Raw genomic sequence first — 19,393 nt, 5'->3', positions numbered from 1 at the left:
GGGCCACATATGTGAGCTTGGCATCCATTTTGGTCTAAGTTCAGAAATTACAGGCAGCTAAAGGCTTCTATACCCCCAGGCGCTGTGTACTTAGTGAATACAAGCAGGATTTAGTGTTCCAATGCTAAATAGCCAGGGCATTGGTGTGATAATGAGGATAGGCCCAAAACAGAGCTTCAAAGCCCAGGTACGGAGCCGTGCCAGCAGGGGGCCAGATAAAGCCTGAGGGCTTCAATTAGAATGTGCCTGCTAGCAGACGCAGAAATATGCATCCTTTGTGTGTCCCAGACACTGTGGCTCCATCCTATGAACACGAATTATGAACTCATCTTTCGAGTTATGGACACATGAAAATATCCGAGTGACCCTGAGGGAATCGTGCATCTGGCAGTTTGACTCCCTAGTCGATGAGAGCACTGATTCCTGAGATATAGAGATTGGCCCTCTACAGTGACCCAATAGGGCCATGTTTGCACTCCACATGACCGGCAAAGCAAACCGCATTCACTGGTACCTCTCATGTTCTGATTCGATCATGCTGTAGAAAGTTATCCCCTTTCTTAGATATTGGAAATAAGTTCTGCAAAGAGCTAAAGGGTGGAGATTATTATCCCACCCTCTGACACAGGGGGAGGAACCCAGCGTGTTTAAGGGCTGGCAGCCCCTGGCATTCAGTCTTTCACAAAGAAGATCCAGACGATGATGATCTAAGAAGGACCTGGGGACAGACCTGCCGAGGGGAGCAGTGGCCCATGCTTTGGGGGTCTGTCCAGCAACTAAGATTATTGTACCTGTGGACTGCAGAGCTCCCCGGCAACCGCATGCACCCTACAATACAATCTGGTAAATTGACCTCCAGCTTAATATCTCTAATCCTTGTACCCTATTGTTATATCTTTTCTCTGACTGCAAATTTACTGTATATTTCTGTAATTATCTAGTGCGCCCTTAAGGCAATTAAACTATAAACTTAATCTTGGGCTGATGCTTTTACTCTGATCACGAATCTTAGAACCCCCAGCGGGTAAAAGGACCTCCTCCCCGGCGACCATTTGCTCTAGGTACAGTTCCCTTACTGACCTGAGAGACAAAGGGGGGTGCCGGAGAGCTGTGCCTGTGTAGTTACGTCACGGTGGTGACGTGGGAGGAACGGGTCCGCGTGTGTGTTCCTCCACACAAGGTAAGGCAAGACAGACACCAAAAGGGAATGGGAAACAAAATACAACACTTAGCTTTCTCTGGTGCAATGAATACATCGCACAGCAGAGTAAGGTTATGTGCACACGCTGCGGATTGGTCTGCAGATTTTTTATCTGCGGAACAGCAGGTAAAACCGCAGGTAAAATGACCTGCGGTTTTCCCTGCGGATTGGCCTGCGGTTTTCCCTGCGGTTTATCACCTCTACAATGGAGGAGATGGTAAACCGCAGCAGAATCCGCAGAAAAGAATTGACATGTCATTTCTTTCTGCGGATTCAAAACCGCAGCTTTTCCGCAGTTAAAAATCTGCAGCATGTGCACAGAAAATTGTAAATCCCATAGATTTACATGCTACTGTACACTGTCTGCAGAACTGCTGCAGTTCTGCTGCGGCCAAAACCGCAGCGGAACCTCAGCAAAAGCCGCAGTGTGTACACATTGCCTTAGGCACCAGATCACAGCATTCAGCTGAAGCACCACTGCACCAGAAAGCTCCTGTTTCCTGCTCGGATGGTCTCCAAAAAGACCAGTATAACGAACAGCTGATGCATCAGGTGACCTTTTAAGGATGGTGGGAGTGGTCACCACCCACATCCGCAGAATTAGCAGCAATGCAAGTACACCAACAGGCCAGCGGGGGGAAAAACTGACATTAACCCCCGATGGCCTGAAAGGAAAAAAGTTTTAATCTGCCACAGATCCAAAAATGGATCATGACACTTGCCAGTGCATCATGGACTAGCTGTGATCAGCCCTACCGTGACTCAATCCTAGGGTTTTGATGGCTTGCTATGGTAACCGGCAGCAAGCTGAAGGCATCCATCTCTCCCATGCTGGTCTTCCCATGAAGCCCAGTCCATAGTTTTTCTTTTTAAGAAGATGTCAACTTAACTATATACTACAATACTGCAGCATGGTAATAAATACTGTAAGTGACCAAATGATTGCAGGTGCAAGTCCCCTAAGGGGACTAAAAAATAAAATAATGCAAAAAAAGTTTAAAAAATATTGAATAAAATATTTTGATAATAAAAATATTAGATAAAAATATAAAAGTTTATATAACTACCCCTTTCCCAGTTTTTAAAATAAAGTAAAAAATAAAAGTTTGCTATTGTGTCTGTAAACATTTGATCTATGTAAAAGTATTTAAATCATACATTTAAAATATACATTAAAAGAAAAAAAAAAATCGAAAGAGCAGATTTACAGTTTTTCTGGTGCAGCACTTCCCCCAAAAATGCAATAAAAAGCAATCAAAATGTTATGTGTACCCCAAATGGTATCAATAAAAACATCAACTCTATGCCCAATAAACAAGTCCTTATGGACAGTTTCATCAGTGGACAAACAAAAACCATACAGGTCTCGATATATGGAGGCTAAAAAAAAGTTTTTTTGGGTACAAAGTTCTATCATTTTTTAAACCATTAAAATAATAAAAAATATTAAGTTTGATATAACTGTAATGATGTCATTCTCTCATTTTTACTGCACAGTGGGCGACTTAAAAACAGAACCTGAAACACAATAAAATTGTTTTTTTCTCACTATCACACCATTTGTATTTTGTTTTAAATTAATAGTATTACTCAAAAAAATAACTTGTTCTGCAAAAAAAAAACAAGTCCTCATAAAGCTATCAGCTATGTCCACTGAAAAATAAAAAAGTTATGGAAAAAGGGGGAGGGAAGAACAAACGTGCAAAAAAAACCTTAAAATTAAAATGAAACCATCTAATTCATGTTTATACTGGAGTTATTGTTTTAGTGTGTCAGTATTAGAACCTCTGAAGGAGGAAGAGATCTCGGAGGAGGAAAGTGTTTTCGGGAGGTAACAGTTGACTAATCATGCTTTAATAAACTGTGGGATATTAGAGTTGTAGGACATTTTCCGACACTTATCACCCACCAAGTTAATTGCTCCTTCCCCTTAGAAGTGAAGAATAATAATAATAATAATCAGGGGGCGTTCTGCGGGGTGGTTTGTGGTCTAGTTTATTAACACAAGGCTGGGAATTCCTCAGTGTGGGAACCTGGAGATGATGGAAAACCACAACAAATGAGGAGTGTGGTCAGGTAGCTGTGATGTATCTATGCTGACATAAAGCAGGTTTGCTGGCAATTTTCCATCCTCCGGGCAAAGCTAATGAAAACAGTTGTCAGACAAGTCCACTCAGTCCAGCTGCTGATAAGGAGGGGTACCAGCCGGTGATGGCTTTGCCATGATCTATAGGAATGCTTTCTAGACCGGAATGTACTTATATAGCGGTATATATAACACTTCTGCTCCTTTCCATGAGTACTTGTGCTGCAGCCTGCAAAATATATAATTGATCTATCTACAGATCCAGAAATATGTGTGGCGTCCAAAAAAATGATTGGAGGCCATGAGCAATATTTATAACCTCTTAGGAAATAATAATGTTCCACTTACAGTACATCTAGTGTGAATATAGAAATGGAAATCTCTTGGAATACAGGTGGGAAATTCTCACATTCAAGGATTAACTCCTACTTGTGACTAAATAAACTTTGTTCGTGCAGAAATAATTCCAGAATTGATGAAATAAATGAATAATAAAGTGAATAGTGCAACTTAACCTAAGAAAAACCTAGTACAGTTTTTTAGGCTGTGTTCACAGAATGTTGAAGAGTTGAAAAAACAACAAGTCGTTTCAAGAAACGCTTGTCTTTTGGAGAGTTTTACGCAAAGTCTCTTTTCCTTAAGTATTTCCGGAAGAGTTTTGGAAAAGTTTTTTCTGAACTTTCTTTTCTTTTCTTTTTTGCAGCTATTCTATTTGACAGTGCTTACGGGAGATTGAATTGGATCCATCAACATCTGCTTCAAACAGGTGACATGTATTTTTTTTGTCCCACCAGACAGTTTTCCAAACTTCTTCAATAAAAAAAAGCATAGAAATCTCATATGAACAACTAAGTGAATAAAAATTTATAAGAAGAGTGTACCAAACGATTTTGAAGCAGAATCTAAAAAATCTCTTCAGAAACCTGTGAACAAAGTCTAATCCAGAATATTTTATGAACATTCCTATTGCATATTGTGGTGAAAGGCATCTGCTGAAGCATGTTGCCATACAGACATGCGGTCTAAGGGGGAACGTTTCTCCTTATGGATAGTACCAAGCTACTGTAAGGAGACAAATAGGCCATGCAATGCTCCTCTAGGAATTTTAATATCCAAATAAAGTTCAAGTCATCTTCTTCTCTGAAGAGGATATTTGCATATTTAAATTCCCAGAGGAGCATTGCATGGCCCGTAAGTCTTACTACGATTTGGCTCTCTCACAATGAGAAATTTTAACCATAAATCTCATGTCAGAGTCCTCTTATCCAGCCAAATCAGAATTCCTAAATATGGCAAGGCTTGCTGAAAGGTCAATATTGACTTTTAGGATTGTTCCCCCAAAAGTCGCCACTAGAATTGAAAGGGGTGGTCCAAAATGAACATTTTAATAATATAATATTATTAATCTATTTTAATAATATAATAGTTTTTCTAACATTGTTTAATTAAAATGTCCTTATCCGCACCACTCATCTAACTTCTTTAGTCTTCATTTTTTACCTGTTTCCATTTTGTTGACACTTTGAGAATCACCAGTCATGTTGGGATGCTAAAATGATACCTCACCAGGGGTCAGAGACTGCAGTCACTGTCACAGCCTCTGTCTCCAGCATGAAACTAAGCATCCTTGATGTCTATTTCAAGGGCTGGGTTAGTCCTTGGTTGTCAGTTCCAACCTATGCTCAGTATGAGCTCCCTTCATTTAACGCAATATTATTCTCAGTGCACAGTGACAGTTTGCTCCATAGCTACCTCTAATTAGGAGTGATGAGTTGGCAACAGAGCGCACTGTCAGTTTGCATTGTAAGAAAGACATCAGCCCTACCCCTGAAAAAGGCATCACTTTTGGGGGTGAGGCTGGTCTCTTCTCATTGTCTTCTTTCTCTCTATACAATGCGTACTGATAGTGCTCTTTATTGCCACCTTGTCACTTCTAAGTAGAGCCGCAGAGGGAGTGCACTGTCACTGTGCACTGAGAAAAATTGGTGCAAAGGAGAATAGTTAGTAATAGCACCCAATCAGGTTTCTTTATACCTGACAACTGGAATGCAAGTGTCAAAGACACATAATAATGCATTCTTGTAATGAATTTAGAGTTTGGAATACTTTTCCATTTCCTTTCTCATTTTTTTTTCGCCTAGAAGAAAGAATGTTAATAAAAATCTGCATTGCCCACTACAAAGTCACCCTGGTGTCAAAGTACCTGACTGTTTTGGGCAATGAATGTTGTTTTTTTCTTAAACATTAATGCAATGTAAGTCTGAATATAAATCATAATGTATCTATTTGTATGGGAAGTTGCTTTTAGTAAATGTGAGCAGAATATCTGATATTAGTGTTGTAATTCCTATAATGACATTTTAGCATCCACATGGTCTAAGATCATTTTATTATTCAGAGACTTAGGCTCATGTATCATAGTCGGTATGTTGTTTTAATATTGAAGCCATAAAGTTTATAAATCCCCTGAGGCCTTTAAATCCATTCTGCATATTTATATTACAGCATACAAAGTCACATAGTTCATTATACATAACAACCATTAACCAGCGCTCATTAATATGGAATTTAAATCCCAGACTGCATGCAACAAACACTGAGCAAAGTTAAAAGGTTAATTCCTTGCTGGAGAAATCCCAAAATGTGTTCCTATTTGAAGCTGTGGACCATTCATTAAAAAAATGATCTCTGCATTTTGACTTTATTTGTTTGCGTATGAATGCAACCAAATATCGTGCCACGGAATGATAGACGCAAATCAAAAAAATCAGCAGAAAAGGGGCAGGAATGCATCCAAAATTCTAGGCATTAGGCAGCAGCGAAAATGCAGCTATTATGCACCAGTTTAGATAATCAGCTAACGTACCATAATCAAAGGCACCAAAACATCACATTCAACAATCTGAAGTTTATGAAAAAGCATGATACTTATCAGCTGTCAGGCAAGCTCATTCCTGATGGATCGCCCGCCAGGGCAGCGGGGTACTCGGAGTCGGGCCCGTTGAGTTAAATGGGAGATGTCACTGTAGCTGTGACCCGGTCCATGGCCCTGGGCGTCCCTTGTAAAAAGGGTGATATTGAATGATGGAATAAAGTTTATTAATGAATGTTTCGTGACGCCACCTGTGGTATTCGGCAATGAAGATGTTAAGCCAACGCTGCAGACAGATCCTCTGGGACAGATGGTGTGGTGCAGCAATGATGGTGTAGCCCTCCACAGGAAGGGCTGTAGTCCCAGGGCAGTGTAGATGAAGAGATAGGGGAGAGACGTGGATGGTGCAGGGCTAGGCACAAGGATGTAGCAGTGCTGGGTGTGTTGATGCAGGAATAAGTGGAGGACACCAGGGCATGTAGTTCCAAAGCTTTACTTACAGTCTGTTGCAGGTACAAGTGCTCGTCTCAGTGCCGTGTCCTCCGGGTCAGGGGCTCAGCCAACCTCCAGACAAGATGAAGCACTCCTTTCCAACACTCCGCCAACATATGTGCCTTTTCTGAACATCTCCCTTTTGCGCCTATAGTGAAGTACTCTCAGTACTGAGTTACACTGGAGTTCCTCCTGTCAGATATTCCTATGAACTCTACTTGTATGGTAGACAGCTGTAGCCTGCTTCGGGGACTCTTTATTACTAAGTCCCGGCTCACTCTTGTTGCTGTTGTGCCCCCAAGTCTTGTGTGGGAATAAAATGGTGACAACTTCTATTCCTCCGGTGTCTGCTGCAGGACCATTAGTATCCATACAACCTCGGGGACCGGACCCCGGCCTTGCGCTGTGAACTTGGGAAGGGTTCTCCTCTAACCCTAATCCTTAGTCCTCTTCTCCTCACGTTCCGTACTGATCCTTCTTTCTTATGGAGAGAGTCAGACTTTCTATCAATGTTCCTTTCCTGTGCCAGCGGACCCAGGTCACTGAGGTTGGCTGCAGCACTTCCTTCATCCATCCCACTCAGGGGATCTTCACTCTTCCTCTGACTCTGTCAGACTGACTAAATCCTATACTCTTCCCGCTCTTTTGATGCTAACTAAACTCCACCCGCCTCCCAGCACGCTTTGTGTTCCAAGCAGGGAGCCACCAAAGGTGCTTTGCTACACTACTGTGTTGTGTGGGATGCAGGTGTTGGAGTGTGGTCAGGTGTCTCCACCCTACCTGGATGGTGGGGTACCACACCTCAGGAGGAGGTGCAGTACCTCTGTGGCGACTGAACCCTCAGGGGCGCCACATAGACGCGTGTCCCCTTTTGGATCTCAGGGCTTATCAGGGGACCCAAAAAAAAGGTAGCAATGTCCCACATAGATGGGCGCACACAGCACTGTCTTCGGCCATCTAATATTAGACAACCTGCATGCAAAAATCAGTGAAATGTTTTATTAGATAGTCATGTTGAGCAACACAGCGTTAAAGCTATTAAAAGGCAATAAAAGGGGGATGTTTTTTGCACAAGACCTGATCTTAAAACAACATATAGAGAGATGACAGCAGACTCGCTAGAAGCCAAAATAAGGCTAGACGCAATAATATCAATGTAAGAGTAAATGTATTTTTACCCTTATATTTATATTACTGGGTATTGTGGCTTAGGCTTGCTCATACTGGAATATGTTCTCTCAGGCAAGACTTGGGATGATTAATTAAGCTAAAGGCTCTACTCAAACTCTGTCAGAGTTTGATCCGATTGTCATCTTAGTTTGATCTGATCCTCTCACATGCAAGAATCGTTGCACAGGTGTGGAGATGATGGAGAACTTAATTTCTCCATCTTCTCCATTGTGTCTGTGAGCGTACATCGGCTGACATGATAAAACATCCAAATGCAGTCCGATGTGTCACACGCACCCACAGACTGGTATGGGTGCATGTGATCCGCACACTGAAGCCACTCGCAGCATGCTGCAATTGTTTTATCATGCTGGGTCAACATGAGAAAATAATCTAATAACTGCTCTGCCCCATAGTATAATAAAACATCAGATAGCACTCAGCCGTGTTATACGCTGATGTGAGAGACGCCTTACAGGGAGTCAGAAATGGCCGGAGTGAGCCTCCCAACCCCCTAGAGGAGGCGTGGGCGGAGGCCAACATGACGGGGGGTTGGAAGTTAGTGAGGGAAGGTGAAGGGTTAAAGGGGAGGGGGAGCTAGGGGGTATTTAATGCAGGGTCTGGGGGGTGCCCGCCCTCTGTTCCTGTTGTCCCAGCTCCTGAGCAGTCCCACAAAACTTACCGGGATGTCGGGAGTGGACCAGGCCCTGGACAGACTGCGGGCGGCAGCGGCAGGGCAGCTTCCTGGCTGGCTGGAGGCGCAGGTGGCCGGCCTGCTTCACCGAGCGCCGGGGCAGGCCGAGGTGAGAGAACGGAGGCCCCGGCGGGCGCGGCCTCCAGAGCGGCTGTCCCCTGACACCGCTCCCCGGGCTTCGCATTGCCGCCGGAGCCCCTCCCGGGACCCTCCAGGCCACGCGACGCAGCCTTCCCCGTCCGGGGGTGCGCGGCCTGGGAGGAATCCTGTCACGCGGCGAGGCCCTGCGGCGGCGTCCGGACCTTCGCCCCGTGGCCGGAAGGGGGCGGGGTGGCGCGCGCCCGACTTCCGGCGGCACCAGGTCCTTCGGGGGGCCGCGGCGGTGGTGGACGAGCCGCGCGGCCTGCCTCGGCGGGCGTTTCGGCCACGGGTGGAGTAGCGGCCTGCCGGGCGGCAGGGCCAAGCCGGGTCGCGTCCCCCGGCCGTGGGGGGAGCTGGCTGGAACGGGGGGGGCGCTGCTGCGGTGCCCCTGCAGCGGTGCTCGCCTCTGACCCCCCGAGATTGTGCCACAGCCCCATGGCTGCAGCGGGACCGGAGGGAAGCCCAGCGGAGTCTGTGCCGGCTGCCAGAAGATTGGAGCGGAGGACGCTGTCGGGCTCCCAGTTGCCGTGGGGGGCCCTGAGCAAATTGACTCTCGGCGGGGGGAGGCAGGAGCCTTCTTTTGTGGGGGTGTCGCGGCCCAGTTCCGTCGGGGGGTTCAGGCCTCCCACCCCGGCTCAGTCTGCAGGGGTGTTCGGGCCGCAGCAACGAGGCGGTGAGTTCGCCGCCGGGAGGCGCGAGGTCCACGAGGCGTCATCGTCTGGGGATCCAGGATTTCCGGCTGGAGGGCACACAGCCCCCTCACAGCCCGGTGAGTATGCGTCTATGTCCCCTGTTTGTCACCCGCTTTTGTCTTCGTCTGTGGTGGTAGGGGGCCCCTTAGCAGAGTCCGGGGGTGGTGGGGTTGAGGCTGGTTTTAGCAGTTCAGGGTCGGTTGGGGGAGTATGTGATGTGTTGGCGGATGTGCGTAGCTTGCTTTTACGTTTGGAGCAGGGTTTTGTGGGGTCGTCGCCGGTTGCAGCGTGGGTTGGGCCACAGGGTGGCGGGTTGGCGGGTCAGGGCGCGGCTGCGTCGGGCCCTTGTGTTAGCACGCCGGTTTCGGTGTTGGTGCAAACCGAGAAGGAAAAGGAGTGTCGTGTGCATCTGGATGATCGGGCGCATGGCGAGGTGTATGTGTGTTTTGAGGGTTCGTTGGGGGCCCATTTAAAAAAGGAGGTGAAAGAGCGGATTTGGAAGGATGAATATGTTGAAATATTTTCGCTATTGCCTCTTGAGAAGTTTAATTTGGACAAAAGTAAGAAAGAGGATAGCAAAAAGGAAGAGGAGGAAAAGCGGAGGTGGCGCTTTGCTATTTTGGCGAGTGTTATCGGGGAACAGGCCCCTGATAATTGCTCCGCATTATTTTGTTATTTGGATGCTATTGGGGAGGCTTATAGAGTATATGGCGGGCAGGCGTGGCTGCGGTATGACGAGCAGTTTCGTCAGAGGAAAGCTGTGCGTCCGGCTATCCGCTGGGACCAAAAAGACATTGGCTTGTGGATGCGGGTGATAGCGCAAAATAAGTCTGGGAGTTCCTTTCTTGGGGGGGCTGGAAGCACCAGCCAGAATAGCGGCACTGCCAGCTCTATGGGTGGCGGGGGTCAAGGGCAGTCGGGAACGCACAAGGTGGGGGTGTGCTGGCAGTTTAATGACGGCCAGTGTAAGTTTGGGGCCAACTGTAAATTTAAACACCTCTGCTCCAACTGCAACGGTACTTCACATGGGGCATCAAAGTGTTTTAAGAAAGGGAAGTCCAAATCCGGGGGGGGTAATTCGCAAGGGGGAGACTCCAGTGAATCTGGAAAGGATGGTCCCCTATCTAAATAGATACCCTGATAGGGTAAGAGCGGGGCTGTTGTATTCTGGTTTTCAGGAGGGTTTTCGGATTCCGGATCCTCCGTTTGAAATCCCGTTTGTTTTAAAAAATTTGCGCTCTGCTCTGGAGCATCCGTCAGTTGTTTCGGAGAAGATCCAAAAAGAAGTTTCATTGGGGCGCATGGCGGGCCCTTTCGTGTCTCCTCCTTTTCCGAATTTGGTCGTTTCCCCGTTGGGGGTGGTTCCGAAGAAGGAGCCCAATAAGTTTTCGGCTCATTCAGCATTTGTCTTACCCACGGGGGAGGTCGGTTAACGACGGTATCGATCCGGAGATTTGTTCAGTGGTATACTCTTCATTTGATGAAGCGGCAGGTTGGGTCCGGAAATGTGGTCGTGGGGCCTTTATGGCTAAGACTGATGTTGAGTCCGCTTTTCGTTTGCTTCCGGTTCACCCAGACAGCGTGAGGTTATTGGGCTGTTTCTGGGAAGACAGGTTTTTTGTAGATAGGTGTTTACCTATGGGTTGTTCCTTGTCTTGTACGTATTTTGAGGCTTTTAGTTCTTTTCTTGAGTGGGTCGTGTGCGATGTCTCTGGTTGTGATTCGATAGTTCATTATTTGGACGATTTCTTGTGTATTGGCCCGGCGGGTTCTTCGCGTTGTCTCAGGATTTTGAAGGCGATTGAGTGGGTGGCGGATCGGTTCGGGGTTCCGTTGGCACCCGGGAAAACTGAGGGCCCCGGTACGTGTTTGCGTTTTCTGGGGATCGTCATCGATACGGTCGAATGGGAATTCCGGTTGCCGGAAGACAAGCTTGATGATTTGAGGGCTGAGGTTGTTCGCGCACGTCGGTTGCGAAAAATATCGTTGAGGGACCTTCAGTCGCTGTTGGGAAAGCTTAACTTCGCTTGTCGGGTAATGCCGATGGGTCGAGTTTTTTCACGTAGGCTGGCTAGCGCTACTTCGGGGGTTCGGGCTCCCCATCATTTTGTGAGATTGTCGGCGGAGCTCAGGGCCGACTTGGAGGTTTGGGAGTCCTTTTTGGAGAAGTACAATGGTCGTTCGTTGGTAATGGCTGATGTGGTCTGCAACGATGCTTTGGATTTGTTTACGGATGCGGCAGGCGGATTCGGTTTTGGTGCTTATTTTGGAGGGCAATGGTGCGCCGCTCAGTGGCCTGCCGCTTGGGTTTCGGCTGGGTTGGTGCGTAACATCACGTTGTTGGAGATCTTTCCGATTCTGGTGGCAGTTCATTTGTGAGTTCAGGAGTTTCGGAATCGGCGCGTTCGTTTCAATTGCGACAACATGGGGGTGGTGAGCGCGATTAATGGTCTTACTGCATCATCCCCTCCAGTGTTCAGGGTTTTGCAGAAGTTGGTGCTAGCATGTTTGTCTTTGAATGCGCATGTGACGGCGACACATGTGCCTGGAGTGACGAATGAGATAGCTGACTCTCTCTCTCGCTTACAGTGGGATCGTTTTCGTTCCTTGGCCCCGGAGGCAGAGTTCGAGGGTCTGATTTGTCTGGAGGAATTGTGGAGGGTGGCTTACGAGCCGCAGAGTCACTGATCGTATCGTCTTTGGCACCAAAAACCTGGGAGGCCTATCGGAATGTGTGGTGTGCGTGGGAAGAGGTCATTACGGCTGGCTCCACCAGTGGGGCCAGGCTTGAGCAAGAGGGTCTGTTGTTGTCATGGTTGGGGCAGGGCGCAAACGAAGGTTGGTCTCGGGCAAAGGTGACACGTTTGTTGGCCGGATTGTCTTTCGGTTTTCCGTGTGCGGGCACAGGGATTTGACAAAAATGTTTTTGGTTAGACAGGCGGCGAAAGGTTTTCGCTGCTTTCGCGGGGGGGGGTGATTTAAGGTGGCCAGTGTCGTTTAATATGCTTGAGCAATTGGGTTTGGTTCTGGGATCGGTATGCGCGGATGGTTATGAGGTTGCGTTGTTTCGGCTGGCTTTTTCCTTTGCATTTTTTGGGGCACTGCGGATCGGGGAACTGGTGTCTCACAATAAAGAGTCTGTGGGCGGGTTGTTAGCCAGGGATGTGACGTTGACCGCTCAGGGCGTCGAATTCTGGCTACGGAGGTCGAAAACGGACCAGGCTGGGAAAGGCCGTCGAGTTGTGTTGGGGGTTATCTCTGGTTCCGGAATGTGCCGGGCTCAGTGTTTGCGTAGATTTTGGGATCTTCGTCCTAGTCTGGGCGGATCTTTGTTGTGTCACGCAGATGGGGGAAGTCTGTCTCGATATCAGTTTGGTGCGGTGTTTAAGAAGTCAATTCGGTGTTTGGGTTTGGATGATTCTAGGTTTGCTTCGCATTCTTTTCGGATTGGTGCGGCGACTGAGGCAGCTGAGCGTGGTTTGGGTCCCTCTTTCATACAGCGTATAGGAGGGTGGAGGTCTAATCGTTATCGGAGTTATGTTCGGCCTTCCGGCGTGCAGGAGGTGTGTCCGGGTGGTGTGGTCCATGGGGTTGATTAAATATTGCAAGTATTGGAGCGTTTTCTTGGGATATGTTTCTGTGAGTGTCGTTTTGTGTTTCAGGTACGGAACCGCTGCTGGTTTGGATATTTGGTCACTCCTTTGTTTACTGGGGAGCGGTGAGAGCCGATGTCAGGGCCGACGGCAGGCAGTTGGGAATTTCCAGATCGGCGGCGGTGGTGCGGTGGATTGGTTTTCGGGGCCTGGTGTGGCGTCGGGTGTTGCCGGAAATTCACGAGTGTGTTCGTTTGGACCGGGCACCAGATGTTCTCGTTATTCATGCTGGGGGTAATGATCTGGCTGTTTGTCCCTTCCGGGAGTTGATCAAGGACATTAAGCAAGATTGCTTGCGGTTGTGGGTGACTTATCGGGAAGTCACGATTGTGTGGTCAGAGATCGTGCCACGCAGGCGTTGGCGGTCCATGAGATCGTTGGAGAAGGTCAACCGGGCCAGGATCAAGGTTAACAGAGCGGTGACCGCTTTTATAGTTAAAAATGGGGGAGTTGCCGTGCGACATTTTGATTTGGAGAAGGGTGAGGGCGATAACTGGTTGGCGGACGGGATTCACTTGAATGCAGTGGGTTCCGATATTTGGGCCCTCGCCCTTCAGGAGGGTATAGAGAAGGCTGTCGCTTGGCGGGTTGTGGGGGTCTCGGGTCATTGAGGTGTTCAAAGGCCCCTCGTTGTGGCGGTTTTGGGGGAGGGGGAGTCCTTGAAGTCGGTGGAAATTGGTTTGGGAGACTCTCTGGGTAGGGTCTCCTTCTTTTAAAGGTATGCTGGTCGTGATCTGGTGAAAGGTGGATGGGGAGTTTTCCGTCGGAAGAGGGCGGATCCCCAAGGAGTTTGTGGACAACATCTATTGTTGTGCTGGTGCTCCCGAGCCTGTGGGGTAACGGCTGGGAGCAAATGGTCGGGGGTTGTCCACGATATTTGTACTATTTCACCACGATCTTGTGGCTTCAAGGACTTCTCCTTCCAGGGTTAAATTCATTGTATTGTTTATGATACAGTGTTTATTGTTTGTTTATTGTTATAATAGAAGGCTGCTGTGGCCACAAAATTCCAAAAGAAATACCGGTGTCTGTGTATTAGTTGGCGCCGAGTTGGGGGTGGTCATTTTATGGTCACGGTGGGGGGTTTTGGGGTAAGTCAAGACGCTTTATATCCCCTTACGAGGTAAATACTTGACAATACCAACGTCAAGAAATGGCCGGAGTGAGCCTCCCAACCCCCTAGAGGAGGCGTGGGCGGAGGCCAACATGACGGGGGGTTGGAAGTTAGTGAGGGAAGGTGAAGGGTTAAAGGGGAGGGGGAGCTAGGGGGTATTTAATGCAGGGTCTGGTGGGTGCCCGCCCTCTGTTCCTGTTGTCCCAGCTCCTGAGCAATCCCACCCTCCCTCCCTTTTTCTCTTGGATTGGTAGTACGTGATTCTATTTTGGGTCATGGCGGTTTTGGGGGAGGGGGAGTCCTTGAAGTCGGTGGAAATTGGTTTGGGAGACTCTCTGGGTAGGGTCTCCTTAGTTTAAAGGTATGCTGGTCGTGATCTGGTGAAAGGTGGATGGGGAGTTTTCCGTCGGAAGAGGGCGGATCCCCAAGGAGTTTGTGGACAACATCTATTGGTGTTCTGGTGCTCCTGAGCCTGTGGGGTAACGGCTGGGAGCAAATGGTCGGGGGTTGTCCACGATATTTGTACTATTTCACCACGATCTTGTGGATTCAAGGACTTCTCCTTCCAGGGTTAAATTCATTGTATTGTTTATGATACAGTGTTTATTGTTTGCTTATTGTTATAATAAAAGGCTGCTGTGGCCATAAAATTCCAAAAGAAATACCGGTGTCTGTGTATTAGTTGGCGCCGAGTTGGGGGTGGTCATTTTATGGTCACGGTGGGGGGTTTTGGGGTAAGTCAAGACGCTTGATATCCCCTTACGAGGTAAATACTTGACAATACCAATGTCATGCAGTAAGCTCTGTATAGTCTGTGTTGGAGATCAGGTCTTATGCAAAAGAAATAACACACAACCCCCCTTTTAATAATTTTAGCACTGTGTTTTTCACCATGACTATCTAATAAAATATTTCACTGATTTTTGCATGCAGGTTTCATTAATTTTGGGTTACTAGTGCCTCCATACAGCATCTCCCCCTCTTTCAGATTTATCGCTTTTGGGTATACAACACAGAACCCTAGTATGTTGACGGTGCAGGGTCCGCTGTCTTTTTCTAGTTTTTGGAAAGAAACTTTAACATAAAGAGAAAACCAATCTGTATAAAGAAATCTGTATGACTATACTGCACATTGGCTAGTAAACACATAGACTGCACCCCACAGCACCTCTAATATTAGATTTTACAGAAAGCTGGGCTGCATTTATAGCTAGTGTTGTCCTAAGCACCGAGATTTGCTCTTTTACTGGGACTCATCTGCGCATTTTGGGAAAGTATAGTATTAATTAAAGGGGGTTTTCCACTACTGGGACAACCTCTTCTCAATATGTTTTCACCATCTATAATAATAAATGCGCTAAGCAGCTTCCGGGTTGTAACAACTTCCGTCACCGCACACCTCTTGCCATGTTAACCCTCAACACACCACTCCTCCTCAACACACACACCTCCTCAACACAGACTCCTCTCACCTTTCACCATCTCCACTCACGTCCCGGCCCTCTTTCACTCCACATGCGACCCTTTCTCTCACTCCGTCTCTCATACTCACGCCGTCATCACCGCTGCTCCACGATCCCCGACAACTTCTTCCGCCGGCGCCATCCTGGATCCAGACGTTGTCCACGCCGGCGACATGTTCTTGCGGCGAAATCCCGCGATACTCAAGATGGCGTCGCCGCAAGAACATGTCGCCGGCGTGGACGACGTCGGGATCCCGACATCGTCCTCGCGAGATTTTGCAGACGCCATTTTGGATCCCGACATCGTCCACGCCGGCGACATGTTCTTGCGGCGACGCCATCTTGAGTATCGTGAAATCCCGGGATACTCAAGATGGCGTCGCCGCAAGAACATGTCACCGGCGTGGACGACGTCGGGATCCAAAATGGCGTCGGCGAAATCTCGCCGACACCATTTTGGATCCCAACATCGTCCTCACGAGATTTCGCCGACGCCATCTTGGATCCCGACATCGTCCACGCCGGCGACATGTTCTTGCGACGACGCCATCTTGAGTATCGCAGGATTTCACGATACTCAAGATGGCGTCGCCGCAAGAACATGTCGCCGGCGTGGACAACGTCTGGATCCAGGATGGCGCCGGCGGAAGAAGATGTCGGGGATCGTGGAGCAGCGGCAATGACGGCGTGAGTATGAGAGACGGAGTGAGAGAAAGGGTCGTATGTGGAGTGAAAGAGGGGGGGACGTGAGTGGAGACGGTGAAAGGTGAGAGGAGTGTGTGTTGAGGAGGTGTGTGTGTTGAGGGTTAACATGGCAAGAGGTGTGTCACTATCCTCCCGATGCGATAGCATCGGGCCTTAATCCAGTATAAAATAATAACACCTATACTTGCCTTCGGTGGCAATGACTTCCTGTGATGTCGGCACCTCTTCTCCCAGGGGTCGTGTAACATTTTTATGTCACGGGAGCCCTGCTGCCAATCAGTGACCTCTTCCCTCTCACTTACTTTGGACGTAACTGACACCCGGAGGATGTCGAAGATCAGCTACAACTTTCACTTCTTCCGGGTGTCAGTTTATATGTGCATATATATTTATTAAAGAGGTTCCCATTGTAACAAAAAACACACACACACAAAACAAGCAACAGGAAAAGGTTAAAAAAATAAAACCCCAATACTTATCTGACTAAACATTGCTGTTCTGCTCTTCTAGCACTGCTATTCTAGCAGATATGTCACATACATCCATATGACCACTGCAGCCAGTCATACATACAAGCATCAGTCCTGAGGCCATTGATTGGCTTCATTGAACATGTGGTTGCACGGAAGAACAGTAGAGGTAGAAATCAGGGCTAAGAGCAGGAGGGCTTAGGGCATGTTCTTTTTTCCCTTACATGACACTGTCTGGCTTATGATTGGTCAATGTCATGCAGAGGAGAAAGATCATGCCCCCATGGAAGAATTTGTGGTAACTCCCAGTTGGGCTTATGTTAAATTATAATCTAAACTGTACAAGCTAACATCTCCGCAAATGTTTAATTCAGCTCTGCAGCCACTATTTTATGATGTGGCCAGTTTAATATGCTCAAACTAGTAAAATACCTCTTTAAGTAGACATTTGTGTATATGTTATGTTTTGGTCTCAAGAGCATTCATATGGTCATATTGTTGGTGAAATGTATTCCTATTGTTCGTAGTGATATTATCCATTTCAGATGCTCCTTCATATTAAATCCCATTTCATTGTAAAACAGAAAAATCATTATCATCTGTTTACATTGTTTTGCTCTAAATACCGGATTTTAAACATTTCTTGGTTATATCTCTTTGTTGTGACACTTTGTAGCAATCAATATGGCTACAATTAAGGATCCTTCATGCGAGCATTTGTCTTTCACTTTTACCAGATTCTCAGAAATACCTGCACACAGATACAAGAAATTGACATATTTGTAATATAAAAATATCATGTTTTCAATTGGTGGGCAAATTTAAAGTAATTCTGATTGATAGCACACAGCTTATATTAGCGTAACAATTTCCGATCACCAATTTTTCTTCCTGGGATATTTATCTACCTGTCATATTAACACTGTAGGGAAAATATTAAAGATGTTAATGTTGTTGCTTGTGTAGACTGGAAAAAATGCAAAATGTTTCCTGCATTGCACAAGACTCCTGTTCCTAAATTTTCACTCTGAATGTCCCTTGTTGGGGATCCTGTTACCGTACACATTATAGAATGGAAATTTTTCTTTCTTTCTCTGCAGATGACAAGGGAACATTCTTTGAGCATTCTTCTAAGTGTAACATAATCTCCCCTGTGAGTGAAGTCAGACTATGGTATTTACAATGCCAAGAGCGAGTCAAAAATTTGGACTTGCCAAAGTTACCAGTCAACTTTGCTCTCTCAAAGCCACCAGTTTCCCAAGCAAGGAGCGCACCCTTCTCCAGGAACTATGCTTAAAAGCCTGCAAATGCTGCTCTAAAGCTTTTACCATTCCGAAGGCGTAAAGTTGCCTCTACTAGCAGCATGAGAGAGCATTCAGGACCAAAAGGATGACTATGCTGCTGGTATCCACTATCAATCATCAGGAGCACACTGACGCCGTTTTCTGGAAGCTGAGAGGCAGAGGAGCGATGGGCTCCTGAAGACAGAAGAAAAGAACACTCCTTTAATTACTGGCACACAAAAAAAGTCACATAAGCTGCACCAACAGACACTTTGTGATCCAAAAATGGCAGACTGTTACGCTGATTGTGGGTCCAAGATTCTTTCATGAAAATGTGAGCACAGCCACGTATGTGGACATCGTCTATGCACCGTCAACCGAGTATTGTTTCCTTCAAGAAAGAGAGTTCTGTTTTTTTTTGGTAACCCAATCCATAAATTGAAGCAGTTTTCCAAAAGTTCTAAGATCAGTTAAAAACACAGAAACGTATCCTCAGTCATGCAATCCGCATTTGTTAATTAATAGAACTCTTCACCTTTGAGGCGTTGTCTCGGAAGAGACATTGATGGCACATTGCTTGCATATTCGAGGAATATGCTACCAATGTTTCTTGAGACAATTCCTTTAAAATATGCAGTAAATTGTCCTCCCATTGGATTGAATTTACCGATGGAATAGTAAAGTATTCTAACCAAATTTTAGAATTAGCACAAAAAACAGTTATTGACCCAGTAAAAAAATGTTGCCTTATTTTTGTTGAATACTGGATCCATCTTGATCCATAAATTAAGATGAGAAGTAAAAAGAAAAAGAATCTTGTAAATGATCTCATTCTAGAATTTGTTGTTCCAGGAATCAGTGTCATATTTGTAGGCATCGGGTGCTGCGACAGCCTTTGGTCACACATCTTGTAATGGAAATGAGTCAGGGAACTTTTAATATTTGATAACACTGATGCATCTTGTTTATTTAGTGGGAAGGATTCGCCTTCATCATCCGCCTCACATTTACTTATTTGTTAAAAGATTTCAATAAGTCAATAAAGATATAATCTAGCAGTTTACAATCTGTATGCTTCAGTTCTTGTTTCCACCAACTTTTTAGTGCTTTAAAGTTTTCATGCTTTTCATGGAGATGGTGCCACTAGTCTAAGGCCTCTTTCACACATCAGGTTTTCGGCGTCAGGCGCGATCCGGCGCTTTTGACTAAAACCGGATCCGTCGAAATGCAATGCCGGATCCGGTTTCCCCCCCATTGACTTGCATTAGAGCCGGATCGAGCCGGATGGCCATACGTTTCATCCGATTTTCGCCGGATCCGGCAATGTGACGCGATCCGGCGTCTGGAAAAAACGGAG

General features: G+C 46.7%; 1 long non-coding RNA gene across 1 annotated transcript in view; it reads left to right on the top strand.

Annotated features, from left to right (window-relative positions):
- LOC141085712 (uncharacterized) overlaps positions 1-19,102 on the top strand; it is a 58,356-nt gene extending 39,254 nt beyond the window's left edge. The window contains exons 2-3 of the long non-coding RNA XR_012231386.1: positions 3,991-4,053; positions 17,854-19,102. This is a non-coding gene — a long non-coding RNA (uncharacterized lncRNA). The remainder of the gene's footprint in view (positions 1-3,990; positions 4,054-17,853) is intronic.
- The last annotated feature ends 291 nt before the right edge of the window (positions 19,103-19,393 follow it).

The sequence above is a fragment of the Dendrobates tinctorius genome, unplaced genomic scaffold (assembly GCF_039654945.1).
Source record: "Dendrobates tinctorius isolate UK_male_01 unplaced genomic scaffold, ASM3965494v1 ptg000029l, whole genome shotgun sequence".
Classification (NCBI taxonomy): domain Eukaryota; kingdom Metazoa; phylum Chordata; class Amphibia; order Anura; family Dendrobatidae; genus Dendrobates; species Dendrobates tinctorius.
The sequence above is the reverse complement of the archived record's forward strand: the minus strand, read 5'-3'. Positions and strand labels throughout refer to the sequence as shown.